This window comes from Pituophis catenifer, unplaced genomic scaffold (assembly GCF_029215685.1).
Source record: "Pituophis catenifer annectens isolate HBS135680 unplaced genomic scaffold, rPitCat1.0.hap2 SCAF_2, whole genome shotgun sequence".
NCBI lineage: Eukaryota > Metazoa > Chordata > Lepidosauria > Squamata > Colubridae > Pituophis > Pituophis catenifer.
In genome coordinates, this window is record NW_027256882.1 from 46,548,879 (window position 1) to 46,563,713 (window position 14,835).

A 14,835-nucleotide genomic window follows, 5' to 3' on the forward strand; every position below is an offset into this window, starting at 1 on the left:
GCTGAGAGCTGCCTGTCACACTGCCCGGCCACACCTACCCAGCCAGTCATTACGGCAGAGAACCAGTTGTTAAATTATTTGAATCCCACCACTGCCTGTCATGTCCCATTGTTTCAAATAACCATCCATTTTCATCTGAATGCCTAAACTGAGATGAGCATTTTAGCAACATCAGAGTTATTGTGTGCACCCACCTTTCTACTGTGAATATTAGTTGCGGCAGTGCAACATTATCAATGTTCCATTTGGTGAAGAATGCCAGTCCCTAAATCTAATTCCGATAATTTCTTGCAACTGAAGTATAGCAGTAGTAAAACTGAGCACTAATTTGTTAATGATGATGTTACCTAGTTGGGCAATGAAAAAACTGCCAGCAAACAATCAAGAGCACCAAGGACTTCACAGTTTGACCCTCAGCTACGGATATCCTCTTCCTTTGGAACACTAATTTATTTGTAATTTACTATACTGGTTTATAATGAGCATCTCTGAAATTCTGGATTCTGAAAGCTCAGCAAGTTTCTGAAGTTCACACACAAAAAAAGAAAGAAAACAGAAGGAACAGTCCAGAAAGATCACCTCCTCCCTCCAGCTAAACTCTCCCTTTATAGTAGAGCTTATTAGTGGCAATGTGCAGGGATGGAACCATTCATTATCTCTTAGTGAGACGTATGCCAGCAGAAACTTCCCCATTAATTTAGTTGTCCTGGAAATTAAAGAAGAAGAAGAAAGAGGAGAAGGAGAAGGAGAAGGAGAAGGAGAAGGAGAAGGAGAAGGAGAAGGAGAAGGAGAAGAAGAAGAAGAAGAAGAAGAAGAAGAAGAAGAAGAAGAAGAAGAAGAAGAAGAAGAAGAAGAAGAAGAAGAGGAGGAGGAGGAGTAGTTCACATCTTCAGTAGCAAGGTCTGAATTTGCATAGAATAATAATATACTGTTAAATGATAGTTATTCCTAATGTGTTGGATTTTACAGTGATGGTTAGAAAAGTAGGAAGCAAAAGGTTAATGCTCAAGAGATCATGATTACTGAAGCTGACATTAAGGAATCCTGAGGAAGAGACTGCTGGTGAACGGTTGTTAGGAAATTTTTCCTGATGTTCAACCAAAACCTAATTCCTTGTAATTTGAGATCATTATTTTTGTCTTCAGGAAGAACTATGAACAATTAATTCCACCCTGACTTCTACTTGAAAATCTGAAAACAGCTATCAGCTCTCCCCATTGTCTCCTCCAAGCTAAGCATAACCAATAACAATAGTAGTTAGTACTACTAGTAGTTATAAAATAATAGTAGTTAGTACTTATATACTGCTTCATAGTGCTTTACAGCCCATCTCTAAGTGGTTTACAAAGTCAGCATATTGCCCCCAGCAATCTGGCTCCTCATTTTACCAATTTCAGAAGGATAGAAGGCGTCAACCTTGAGCCAGTCGAGATCAAACTCCTGGCTGTGGTCAGAGTTAGCCTGCAATATTGCATTCAGACTGCATTTTTTTTTTTACAGTTGCATCACATCATCTTTATTTATTTTATTTGTCAAGCATGTATAAGATAACAAATATAAGTATAAACATGATTATGAATATATGAAATGGACGTGAATAAATGGGGACAGTAAGACAGGGACAGTAGGCACATTGGTGCACTTATGCACACCCTTACAGACCTCTTAGGAATGGGGTGAGGTCAACAATAGACAGTCTAAGGTTAAAGTTGTGGGGATTTGGGGATGAAACCACAGAGTCAGGTAGTGCATTCCAGACAATGACCATTCTGTTGCTCAAATCGTATTTTCTGCAATCAAGTTTGGAGCAATTTACCTTAAGTTTGTATCTGTTGTGTGCTCATATATTGCTGTGGTTGAAGCTGAAGTAGTCATTGAAAGGTAGGACGTTGTAGCAGATAATTTTGTGTACCACTCTTAGGTCAGACTGAAGGCAGCGTAGTTCTAAATTGTCTAAGCCCAAAATTTGAAGACTGGTGGCATAAGGCATTCTGTTGCGAGCAGAGGAGTGGAGGACTCTTCTTGTGAAATATCTCTGGACTCGCTCAATTATATTAATGTCTAATATGCAGTGTGGGTTTCAGACAGATGAGCTGTATTCGAGAATTGGTCTAGCAAATGTTTTGTATGCTCTAGTTAGCAGTGCAATATTAGCAGAGAAGAAGCTACGCAAGATTAGGTAAACAACTCTTAATGCCTTTTTGGCAATGCTGTTACAGTTGTTATGAACCACCAAAACATCCAGATAATTTTCACATGTACTATTGCTCTGCACGTTTTCCATTTCTGATCATTATGCCTTCGGTTGTTTTTCTTACCTAAAGAAACTTACGTTGTTGTTGCTGAAATTAATCTGCCCTTTGTTCCAGCTTGCCAAGACTGCTGAGGATCTTGATACTCTAATATATTTGTTCTCTCCTCATCTTTCTATCACCTGCAGACTTGGTTATCAAATTTTCTAACCCCTCCTCCAAGTGGTTTCTAGATATCTTGAACAGACTTTTCCCTTTGATCCAATCTGCATGTTGAGAAAAAGTCAGATATTAAAAACTAACTCCCCCCCCCCTTTTTTTTAATTTTTTTTTTGCCCTGCACCTACCACTAAACGTTCTGCTTTGTGGGCATTTTTTGAAGCAAAAATTGCGTCACTTACAGCCAAACCAATAAAGCTGTCTGCTTTTATTTTGAAAAGCTTATTTGGAGAAACCGAGTGAGAGAAGCTAACATTCACGTGTTAAAGAGCATGTCCAATAATGTTAATTCAATTGCTCTTTTGTTACAATTTCCCTTTCGAGTTTGACAACGAAGCTGCCTTATATAAATGAAGATGCATCTTGTATGCTAATTAATATCATTGAGGTATAATCAAGGCATTTATAGCTAAGACTGTAGTGCACTGCCCCATGTTCCTCCCCAGACTCCTCACTGTCCGACTCCGTTGCCAGCTCCACAGGCTGCTGGCGGGCCACAACACTGAAGTGGACTGCCTTGTCAATGGAATAGTCTCTCTGCCACCCCCCGATTATCTTTTGAACAGAACCAAAAGCCAGGGGCAATTGACTGGATCCATGCATCATCATCTACAAAAGGAACAGCAGGAAAGAAGAGTTAAGGAGCAAGTAGGAGGGCTGCAAATGGCAGCCTTTAAATCAGCGCTAAATGATGGCAGCAGGAAGCCAAAGCATGGGGATTCTGGGAAGCAGGTGCTCGGATGTTCAGCCTAAGCTTCATTATACATAATGGCTGGCTTGCAGGCATCTGGCAATAAATGGTGCTCCAGGACAGTTGGTATAGGAAAGGGCTATCCAAGACATGTTTATTAATGCAATGCAGCTACAAAAAGAAGGGATATTAAAAGAATGAGAAATCTGGTGCGGCAAGATTGAGAAAAGCAAGTATCTCCCTTCCCAAGATACTTACAGTATTTCAGAAGTCCCAAGAGAATGAGTCCTAATAATGTTGCATTCCTTGGCAATTTTGCTTGGCAAATGTGGCTGTTCATTTGAATGGCATTTCAAATGACTTACTCAGATTGTTCTTATGCTAGTCCTGTAATGTAATTTCATGACTACTATATCTATATCTATGTATTTTGATCTGTCGATTGAAAGGTCGGCAGTTCAGCGGTTCGAATCCCTAGTGCCGTGTAACGGGGTGAGCTCCCGTTACTTGTCCCAGCTTCTGCCAACCTATCAGTTTGAAAGCAGGTAAAAAAAATGCAAGTAAAAAAATAGGGACTACCTTTGGTGGGAAGGTAACAGCATTCCGTGTGCCTTTGGCGTTGAGTCATGCCAGCCACATGACCACGGAGACGTCTTCGGACAGCGCTGGCTCTTTGGCTTTGAAACGGAGATAAGCACCGCCCCCTAGAGTCGGGAACGACTTTTACCTTTTATATCTGGGCTACAGAATTGTCAATGGCCACAAGGTGGCAGCAAACACAATCTTCTTCTTTGGCATCTAATGGATATCCAGATTTTAACAACTCAGATATTTAATGAAAATGATGCAGAGTCACAGTATATTATAATCTCACAGGATAATCAAAGTTACTGATTAATTAGTCTATACATTCATGTTAGATTAATGTATAAATATACATGTTTTAGATCATGATACAGTACGCATAGAAATATATTATACCTCAGTTTCATAATGTAGCAAAATGAACTGGTGGTTTCATCAATATAAATACTTTGATATTTGCATATATGGCAAATCCTGGTTAGAAATAATTATTTTGATGCTACCTAAAGAAAACGTGTATATCTTATATAAATTAACCTTGCTATATCATAGCCTGTTTTTATGATGCTGTCACATAAACTGGCTGTTCCACAATATACATTGTGGCAGGCCTTGGGGAAAATAAATCTTTTAATTTGTGCTTCTAAAAGAAAGCCTGTATATGTTATATCAATCCCATGAATTGGTTTCAAAATTATTAGAGCCTGAAATATGGTATCCATGAGACTAGATGTCTGTTATGACATTCACAGACTCCAAATATAAATAAAATTTTCTTTTAACAATTGGCTAAAGACCTTGAGCAAGAAAATTGATTTTTTTCTAGATCTTGTGTGAGAATTCATGAAATGCTGGAGATTAAGAGCACCAAAATTTTGTGCTGTTTTGAGATTTGGGCTAATTTTTAAAATGCTGCCATTGCATAAGCTTTTATGAGATGAGTGTCCATATAAATTTGATTAGGAAAACTAAAAGAGATTGATAATTCCCTCTCCACATTTATTCTTCACACTATATCAGGGGTGAAATTCAGCTGGTTCTATCTAGCTCGGCCGAAACAGTAGCGGTGGCTGGAGGTTCCGCCCACCTGCGCAGATGCCATGACGATTTTTGGTGACGATTTCAGCCTCTGTGCATGCGCAGAAAGCTTTGCGCATGTATGGATGGCACATGCACATTTGCGAACCAGAAGGTAAGTGAATTTCACCCTTGCACTATATGTACTAGGTTCAGATTTCAGTTGAGCTCAAAACAAGATTCCTTACAAATTACAGTGTCACCCCCAAAACAAACCATTATGGACTTGTGTGATATGTTATAAGGAATCATACATGCGATGTGATTTCTCCTGAAATTTAAATTCACTAAACACTTTTCTACTGATCCTAACCTAGGGAGAGAATGAGGAGCAGTCCCCTAGTTATCAGCCTTGCAACATAGTCCAGACAAGAAACATGCCCAGATGAACTAATTCTACTTTATTGTATGGTTACATTAACAGAATCTTGCAAGATTGAGAATACATTCCTCCTCTGTTGCCTTTACAGCACAAGAAACTAGAGACAGTCCCTTCTGAGCCATTTTCCACACACACACATGTCTGCTATGGGCTACGACACGTCTTATTGCTCTTTTCTCTGCCTTCCAAGGTCATTCTCACATACAATTACACCTGGTAATAGTTGTGGGACAGACAAAACAAACTGCTTCCTTTCTTGAGACAGAGAAGTCCAGAAGTACCATCGACTTGAATTAAGATTATAGGGGAATAAACTTTCAGCCCCAGACTAGATTAATTTGCGGCCCTTCCTTGCATCTTCTTTTGCAAGTGAATCACTGTCAGGAATATCACTGATGGAAATCACTTTATGAATTGGTTCAGCAATCATTTCCAGAATACCCGCTTTTCCTTTCATCTTGATGTTTTTTGTTGTTCACTGATACAATCAATGGGAAAAATAATTATAAACACAGGCCTGGGTTGTTGTTGTTTTTGTAAAAGGCCTCATTATTAGGATAATAGACTTTAGGTAAAAACAATCAAAAGATGTGTGAGCTTTTCCCCAGACAGTCTGGAAAGAAATGGAAAACAAATTCAATTAAAATAACATTCAACCTTTTTGTTCCTTCTGAGATATGATTTCTCTGAGGCAGAGACATAGTGGTAATGGGCATCTGTTTGAAATACTGGGCACAGAGACACCACCCCCATCCAATCCTCTTATGAAAAAAATTTTTTTTTTCTTGAATTTTCAACTTCACACAATTTGAGCACTCTTTCCAGTCCGTTTGAAAGCATGAACTAATATACTTGTAAAAAGGATGAGATTGCAGGAAAAACAGAACAATCTAGTCCTTTTGCACACCCAGCCTGCTCTATGGCTCACACTTCATCACTCACGCTCATCCACCATTACTGAGGTCATTGGCAAACATTATGCTAAGCCCTAAAGTGCCCCAGCTACAGACCCCAAAGAACGCAGCACACACAAAGTCTGTACAAACCTTAGTTTACTAAATTAAATCAGTCTTTTTCAAACAAAGGCTGTTAATTAACTTTCTTAACAGCCTACAAGAATCCAAAGAATAAATAATCGTAATCTTGCTATGGTTGGCAGAAAGCCCAGAAGCAATTTGCAGGAAGCTGATAAGAGAACTAAGATCAAGACGAAGGAGAGTGAACGAAGTTGTTCCCTGCAAATTGCCTCAGTCGTAGTCCTTCCTTAAATAAGCTAAGGGAGTGGTCAATTAGTCCCAAGCCTTACTCTCGAGGAGACCTCCTCCTGAGGAGCCACTCCTGCCTTTTGGCAGCTCTGCGCACCTGTGCATCAATAAGAGGCTCCTCCTCTTCTTCCTCTTCACTTATGGAGGTTCTGAAGGCCCTGGCTGAATCCCCGCCTCTGGCACCACATCTTCTCCAGCCTCCTCATTGTCTGACTTGAGTGCCAGCTGCACAGGTTGCTGGCGCAGCACCACACCAGCCTCCTCGCTGTCTGAATCAGCTACTAGCTGCACAGGCCGCTGACAGGCCACAACATAAAGCATTTTTTTTTTTGCTTCAGCAAAGAAGTACCATACCATGGTGCCACATTCAACCCTCTAGGTATCCCAGCTCTCCCCATCTTCAATTGATATTTGAAATTTAGTTGGGTATATTTTATTTACTGTACTTTTCGGAGTATAAGACACACTTTTTCCCCCTAAAAGAGGGTGGAAATGTTAGTGCTTCTTATACACCGAATGCAGCCAGTTTTGGCCTCCCGAAACCCTGCCCTGTGTGTCCCGTTTTTGCCTAAAATAGGCCTGTTTTTCACAAAAATGGGATGGGCAGAGGGTTTGAGAGGCCTGCAGAGTGCTCCTGGGGGCTGGGGAGGGCAAAATGTGATGCATGGGGAGTTTGGAAACTCTGCAGGCCTCCCAAACCCTCTCCGCATCCCATTTTTGCAAAAAAAAAAAAAAAAAAAAAAAGGCCCATTTTTGACCTCCCAACCTCCCCACGCATTGCGTTTTTGCCCTCCCCATCCCCCAGGAGCACTCTGCAGGCCTCCGAAACCCTCTGCGCATACAGTCTCTCTTTTTAAAAGGTAACAGGTAAAGCTTTTCCCTGTCCATTCATGTCCAAATCTAGGGGGCAGTGCTCCTTTCCATTTCTTAGCCAAGGGAATCAGCGTCATCCGAAGATGCTTCCGTGGTCATGACTATACACTGAGGCGCATGGAATGCTGTTACCTTCCCACCGAAGTGGTACCTATTTATCTACTTTCATTTACATGCTTTCAAACTGCTAGGTGGGCAGGAGTTGAGGCAAGTAATGGGAGCTCACCCTATTATGCAACGCTTGGGGCTCGAACCTGGGCTGACAGCTCAATGTCTTTAACTCCTAGCCATTGTGTCCCCCTTTTCTCTTTTTAAATTCCAAGTCATTGGAAAAACAGGCTAAAAATGTTTAGCTGCCATCACCATAACATTGTTGGATGGTGGCTTTCGGAGGGCAAAACAAGGGATGTTCCCCAACCAGTTGGAAGTTGCCTGCTTTGACCCTGCACACTGTATGAATGTAATCAATGCAAGACTGAGGTTATACTGAGCCTCCATCACTGAACCAGCTGGATCTCTGCCTGATAGAAAGTGATTAAAAACCATGAGTTCTGCTACAAGGAAAATTACAAAACCCTGGCAAAGCACGTTGGAAAGATACTCAGGGAATGATACAGGAGTTTTAAGAGTTCTCTACATTTTTTAAAAAACTTGCTTCTATTGGGAATTAGGACAAATTGTAGATTTTATTTACTATGCATAACTGCCTGGAAGTTCAATTTATGCTATGAATTCCTGCTGGTAACCCTCACATGTGAATGAAATGTAAATTATTCAATCAAGGCAATTGCAGATGGGCAGTGTGCCAGCTAAGCTTTCAGTTATAAGCACCCAACCATCAGCTTGGTTTCCCTTCAAGGCCTGAAAGAAACTAATGGGCCATTCAGGAGGCTTTGAAGGTTACAGAATTGGGAGAGCCACCATTAGGAAATGCATCTGATGAAATATGTATAAGAGGGATGAAGAAATATAGAATTGGGGTAGTGGTGTTTTTTTTTTTTTTTTTTTTTTTGCTTGATTGGTTGTAAGGAAAGGGTCTGGGGGTAGTGGGAAATTCTACAAGTGAGCTGTATGAATCACACTGATTTTAATTCATGTGGATTTGTTCTGAAGTACAGGTAGTCCTCCACTTACGACCACACAGAATTAACATTGCTAAGCAAAGAGGTTAAATGCATTACTCTGGCTCCTATGCTCTGGAATGAGAGAGAACAGGTCTTTTTCAGCTATTTTAAGATATCATTAAGAATTTTTTTCTTGATAATTGCATGAAATCTATGGGGACTGCAACTTGGACCCCTTATTGCCCCATATCTGTTTCCAAAGGGCCTCAGTCAATCCTGACTGGATTTTCTTAATGCTTGCATGAATGCACATAAGAACAGCATAGACAACAGTGGTGGCGGAGTGGTTAGAATGCAGTACTGCAGGCTATTTCTGCTGACTACTGGCTGCTTGCATTTTGGCTGTTCAAGTCTCACCAGCTCAAGGTTGACTCAGCCTTCCATGCTTATAAGATTGGTAAAATGAGGACCCAGATTGTTGGGAGCAATAGGCTGACTCTGTAAACCACTTAGAGAGGGTTGTAAAGCACAGTGAAGTGGTATATAAATCTAAGTGCTATTGCTATAAATGGAAATTGTAGATGGGTCATTTTTATTGAGCTTTGAGTCATTCTTGACTCTTGGTAGCTACCTAAAAATATCTCTGCAGTTTTCTGGCAAGGTTTTTTCAGAATTGGTTTGTCTTTGCCTTCTTCTTAGGGCTGAGAGAGATGGACGGACCCAAGGTCTCCTTAGTGCCCAAAGCAAAGTTGGAATTTATGGTCTCCTGGATTATAGTCCAACACTCTGACTCAAATACACTAGACAACTCTTTGAGAAGTTGCAGGGTTCCATAATCCAGGGCTTCCCTATCTTGTCTTCAAAATCCAGATGATCATGAAATGGCAGGAAAGATACACATCTTTGCTACTACCTAGCTAGATTTTTTTTCCCCTCCAACACAGATATGGTAGCCCTATCCTGGCCGAAGCCTCACTACTTTTATCTAGGGTTACCATGTATCTTAAACAGGAAAGGAAGATATGGATAATTGGAAAGGAGGACAAATTGGGAGAAAGGAGGATACTGTGGCATCTGTGACACAAATTACAGCAAAAATATGAAAAAAGTATTTAGGCCTATATGTATATGAAATTACCTTTTCCAGCATCATAAAGCCTGGCTTTTCAATTGCAATACTTTTACAACAAGTCTTTCTTTCCAAAAATATCCCAAAGTTGAATTTTTCAACTGGACTTGCTTGTTTTTTTCTTTGAAGACATTTCACTTCTCATCCAAGAAGCTTCTTCAGCTCCGACCGGATGGTGGGGAATGGAAGGATTTATACTCCTTGTAGACAGCTGGTCATTTGCATCCTTTTAGAGAGTCATTGAGGCCACTTGGAGGTTTATCTGTGTCCTCAGGGTCACCTGAGTAGCGCAAATGGACGTGGAGCCTTCTTGGCTGCAGGATGTTTTCTGCCCTGGGTCCCTTCGCTGTTGAAGACAGAAGCAAGCTATTGGGAATGAGTCTGTTGTCTGCATCTCAAACTGAAGCACAAATGGTTCCTGTATCCTGCAATTTTTCTGGAAATCCATTCATACTCCCGCACCATTCAAAGCAGTGGGTGAAATCTAAAATTTGTTACTACCGGTTCAGTGGGCGTGGCTTAGTGTGTGGGGGGGTAATGTGACTGGGTGGGCATGGCCATTTTTTTTAACTTTTAAAACCATTTTTTCTACAACCTCTTCGGTGAAGAGGTTGTTAAAAAATGCTTTCAAAAGGCTCTGACGATCCCAGCTGAGTTGCCTCATCGGCAGAGACTTTTTTTTTTTTAAATGCCTCTGACGATCAGGCAAATCAGCTTGGATCGTCAGAGGCATTTAAAAGAAAAAAAGTCTCTGCCGATTTGGCAACTCAGCTGGGATCGTCAGAGCCTTTTGATCCCAGCTGAGCCTTGTGATCATCAGAGGCTTTTTTTTTTTACTTTTAAAAGCATTTTTTTTTGGCCGAAGAGGTTGTAGAAAAAATGCTTTTAAAAGTAAAAAAAAAAAGCCTCTGATGATTGTGCGGCTCAGCTGGGCATGGGGGGTTGGGGCTAGGGATTTTTGCTACCCTTTCTCCGAACCACCTGCCTCCATCGCTACCGAATCGGGCGATCTGGTCCGAACCGGGAGCATTTCACCCCTAATTCAAAGGGTGTTCATCCCAAAGCACACAGCTAAATAAAAGTCCAGTTTCCTCCTGAAAAAGCATGGGATTATGGGATGACCATAACCTGGATGATTGAGAATCTCCATAGACAATTTCAAAAATATCTGCAATAATACACAATATTTTACCATAGAAATGTACGATGAGTCATGTGAAATACAGATTACTGTGATCATAGATTTGAAGGGGCTAGATTGAAACCAGGGGTGGTATTCACTTACCTTCGCTACTGGTTTGCAAATGTGAACGTGTGCCTCCTGTACGCATGTGCACAGACGCAGAGGATCAAAAATGGGACGTGATGATGTCTGGGTGGATGGGTGGAGCGATCGCGCGATCCGGATAGAGCCGGCTGAATTTCACCACTGATTGAAATCATTATTGGAATCAGGGAAATAAATTAAATAATGTAAATATAGGTTGTGGAGTCTATTGTTGGATGAAAGAAAGAAAGAAAGAAGCAGACAATTTACAAGGGCACAATTCATGAAAGTTTGAATCATTCATGTTGTGGAAACAGCCCAAACTGCAGAATAGAAGAGAAAGAACTGGAGAAGATAACAAAATACAAAGACCTGCAAATAGAAATAGAATGACTGTGCCAAAAGAAAGCGAAGGTAGCACAACAGCGATAGGTGCCTAAAACAACTGGAGCACCACTTGATCACCTTCGGCATTGACAAATTCACCATCAGTCAATTGCAAAAGGCAGCTTTACTTGGAACAGCTTACATCGTGTGCCAATACCTTTGACATGATTAATCAACGTTTCCCTATCCCATGTCCTTGGGAAGGATTCAATAGGTGGATACAAATGCCAAATCTGACTGGGTGAGAGCCATGGTGGCACAATGGTTAGAATGCAGTACTACAGGCTACTTCTGCTGACTTCTAGCAGTTCGTCAGTTCAATTCTCACTGGTTCCAGGTTGACTTAACTTTCCATCCTTCTAAGGTCGATAAAATGAGGACCCAGATTGTTGGTGGCAATATGCTGACTCTGTAAACTGCTTAGAGAGGGCTGCAAAGCACTGTGAAGTGGTTTATAATTCTAAGTTCTGTTGCTATTGTGTGATGAAACAAAACAATAAAAAAAAGCTGGACAATATTTGATTTTAAGCATATGCCTGTTGGACCAAGGACACGAGGATAAAAACCAGAACATGTTCTCCTGTTGCCCCACACCTGCTAACTCTACACTTAGCAAGCCAAATATTTCTTTGGAAAAAAGGCAGGAAAAAAAAATAGTAAGGTTGTTTATAATACAGAGATATGCCAATGGTTTCAGAGTTTTAGAAAACAAATGTAGGTTTGCTCATTAAAAACTCCCCATTTTAAAACAGGCACATCAAACCCTTGCACCGAGGGACTTTAAAATATAGTTCCTGTTAATTTGGAGAAAACACTTTATATTCATAAGCTTTTCTGATTGAAGCAGCCCGTTTCAAAATATCCGTACTGACAACACTAACAGTGTTTTCACATAGGCAAAAATAAAATATCAGAAACCAAAAGAAAAATCTCTCAGCTTTCTGTAAATTAAGTTGTGTCCTTTGCTTGCATAATTGGCTGCTGGCAGAAGCGCCTGTGATTTGCAGAAAATGTGGCTAGAAATGCTCTACTTACTGGTTGCTATTTGGCAATGGTGATTCAGGCAGATGCCTTGTTAGTAGGCATATCAGTTTTTTCTGCAAAAGCCTGGATTTGCCAGCTACTTGCCTAAATATATATATATGAGATTATTTTTGCTCTCAGAAGGTGTTTTGCAAAACTACAGCGTCATTGCGGTTGAAATAATTGAAGCCTTACATTTCAAACACTGCAAACAGCCGCTACAGCAAATCCTTGGCAGCTCTGAAGAATTCCTTGTGCCTCTGAGAAAAGAGCCTCAAATTGCTCCAACAAGAACTGAGTTGGATGCATTGGTACACTGATTTCTGCCCTAATGCTCAGCATCACTATTGTCTGAAAACTAATATCAGATGCCTGTATGCCTAAAAGAGAATTTGGGACCTCTGGGTTAGCATCACCATTTCATCTTAGAAACGTATATATTGTAGGACTTCCGGGAAAGAAATGGGATGGAGAGGACCAGGATTAGCCACAAGTACTTCAGACAGTTGCTCCTTGTGTGGAGACTGCAAACAATGGTCTCTGGCAGGTGAGAGCTTTGAGAGTCAAAGGAATGTCATCATAACCCAAGCTATGATTCAGTATTTCTAGAACAGGGGTCGGCAACCTTAAACACTCAAAGAGCCACAAAGGTCCTAACCCCCCTTCAATTCTGAAGCCAACTGGAAGTCCGGTTCCCCTATCATAGAGTCTCCTCCTAGCATGGCGTCTTTTTTCCTCTACCTGTCCTAACCAAAAGCACTATCAATTGTGGAGCCAACTGGCGACAGGGAGCCACAGCAGAGGGATGAAAGAGCCACATGCAGCTCCAGAACTGCAGGTTGCTGACCCCTGCTCTAGAAGGATGCACAGTTTGCATATGCTGTCAACCCTGAAGTTGACTATGCCCTAATGCTCAGCATCGGTATTGTCTGAAAACTAGTATTGGATGCCTGTATGCCTGTGAAAGCTGCAGGAACTTTCAGAGTCGGTTTTCACCAGTTGTGCCAATATGATGTATCCAATAAAATTGTTCTTTGAGGAATGTACCTGCCTCAGAGTTCTACTTCCTATGGGTGCATTACTTGGAACGCTGACATATGCCCTTTCTTAATCACTTTGGGAGATTGTTTATTAACTGCTTTTAAAATATTAAGGAACTTCATGAAGGTATGTTTTACCTTTGCATTTTCTTCAATCCTTAGTGAAGTAAGTTTTAAGGACTTACTTTTATTTATTTATTGTCTAAAAAAGGATGATAAGAACATTAATTATTGAAAGTTACAGATTAAGAATTCAAGATTAAAAAAATCTTGAATTAAGATTTTGAAATTAATTATAAGAATTCTTCCCATGGGAAAATACTGATGATTTGAATATTGCAAAAAAAAAAAAAAAGATAAAAAGGATTCTGAAGGTTAGTAACTAAAAGGACTAAATTGGACTTACTAATAAAGAATGGAACAAAATACTTTAATGTTGAATGTGTAGAAGAATGTTTATGAACAATGAATTCAGAAGTTGATTTTAAAAATGTCTCTTACTATAGACAGGCTGTGATTGGAAGATAATATGGAAGAGTAAGATTTGCCAGTTAGGTTTGAGACTGTTTTAAAAGTAGATTTAAAAATGAAAAGCTAGGGGAATAATTTAGAAAGTGATGCCACATGGATATACAAATGAAACTGATTGATATCTTATCAAAAGAGTGAACTAGATGTCTTCCTTATATTGGATTTATAATAGAGACTTCAAGTTCTGAAGGATTTTGTCGGAAGGGACAAAGAAAAAATGAGAAGAAATCAAATTCTGGAACCAATATTTGAGGGGCTTAAGGATCAAGATTGTTAAAAGTAAAGGGAAGGAATATAAAATTGGTCTATTTGATCAAGGTTAAGGTAGACATGTTGTTATATCTGATAAACCTTAATGGATTTTTGCTGATTGGAATTGAATGATGAGGTTATAACAGTTTGCTTAGAAATAAGAGATGAGATGTAGGAAAATATATATATTTTCTCATATTTTAATAAAAGATAATAATTTACTATTTTTTTCATATTTATTGTGATGGGGGAAGTAATTTTAATATATTTTTCTTTTCTTTTTCTTTCTTTACTTTTTATGGGTTTCTTTGTCCTTTAGTTAGTTCTTACCTTTTTAATTGTAATGTCCAATATATTTAAAACAAACAAACAAACAAACAAACAAACAAACAAACAAATAAATAAACAAATAGGTTGTAGAAGTTAAAATAAATTAAGAGGGCCAATCTGGTGTAGTGGTGAAGATATCAGGCTAGAAACTGGGAAACTATGACTTCTAATTCTTAGACACAAAGCCAGCTGAGTGACTCTTGGACCGGTTGGTCTCTCTCAGTTTAAAGAAGGAGGGAGTGGTAAATCACTTCTGATAATCTTTGCCAAGGAAGCTGCAGCAACTAGTCCAGACAGTTGCCAGGAGATAAGGAAGGAAGGAAGGAAGGAAGAAAGAAAGAAAGGAAGGAAGGAAGGAAGGAAGGAAGGAAGGAAGGAAGAAAGAAAGAAAGAAAGAAAGAAAGAAAGAAAGAAAGAAAGAAAGAAAGAAAGAAAGAAAGAAAGAAAGAAAGAAAGAAAGAAAGCTGC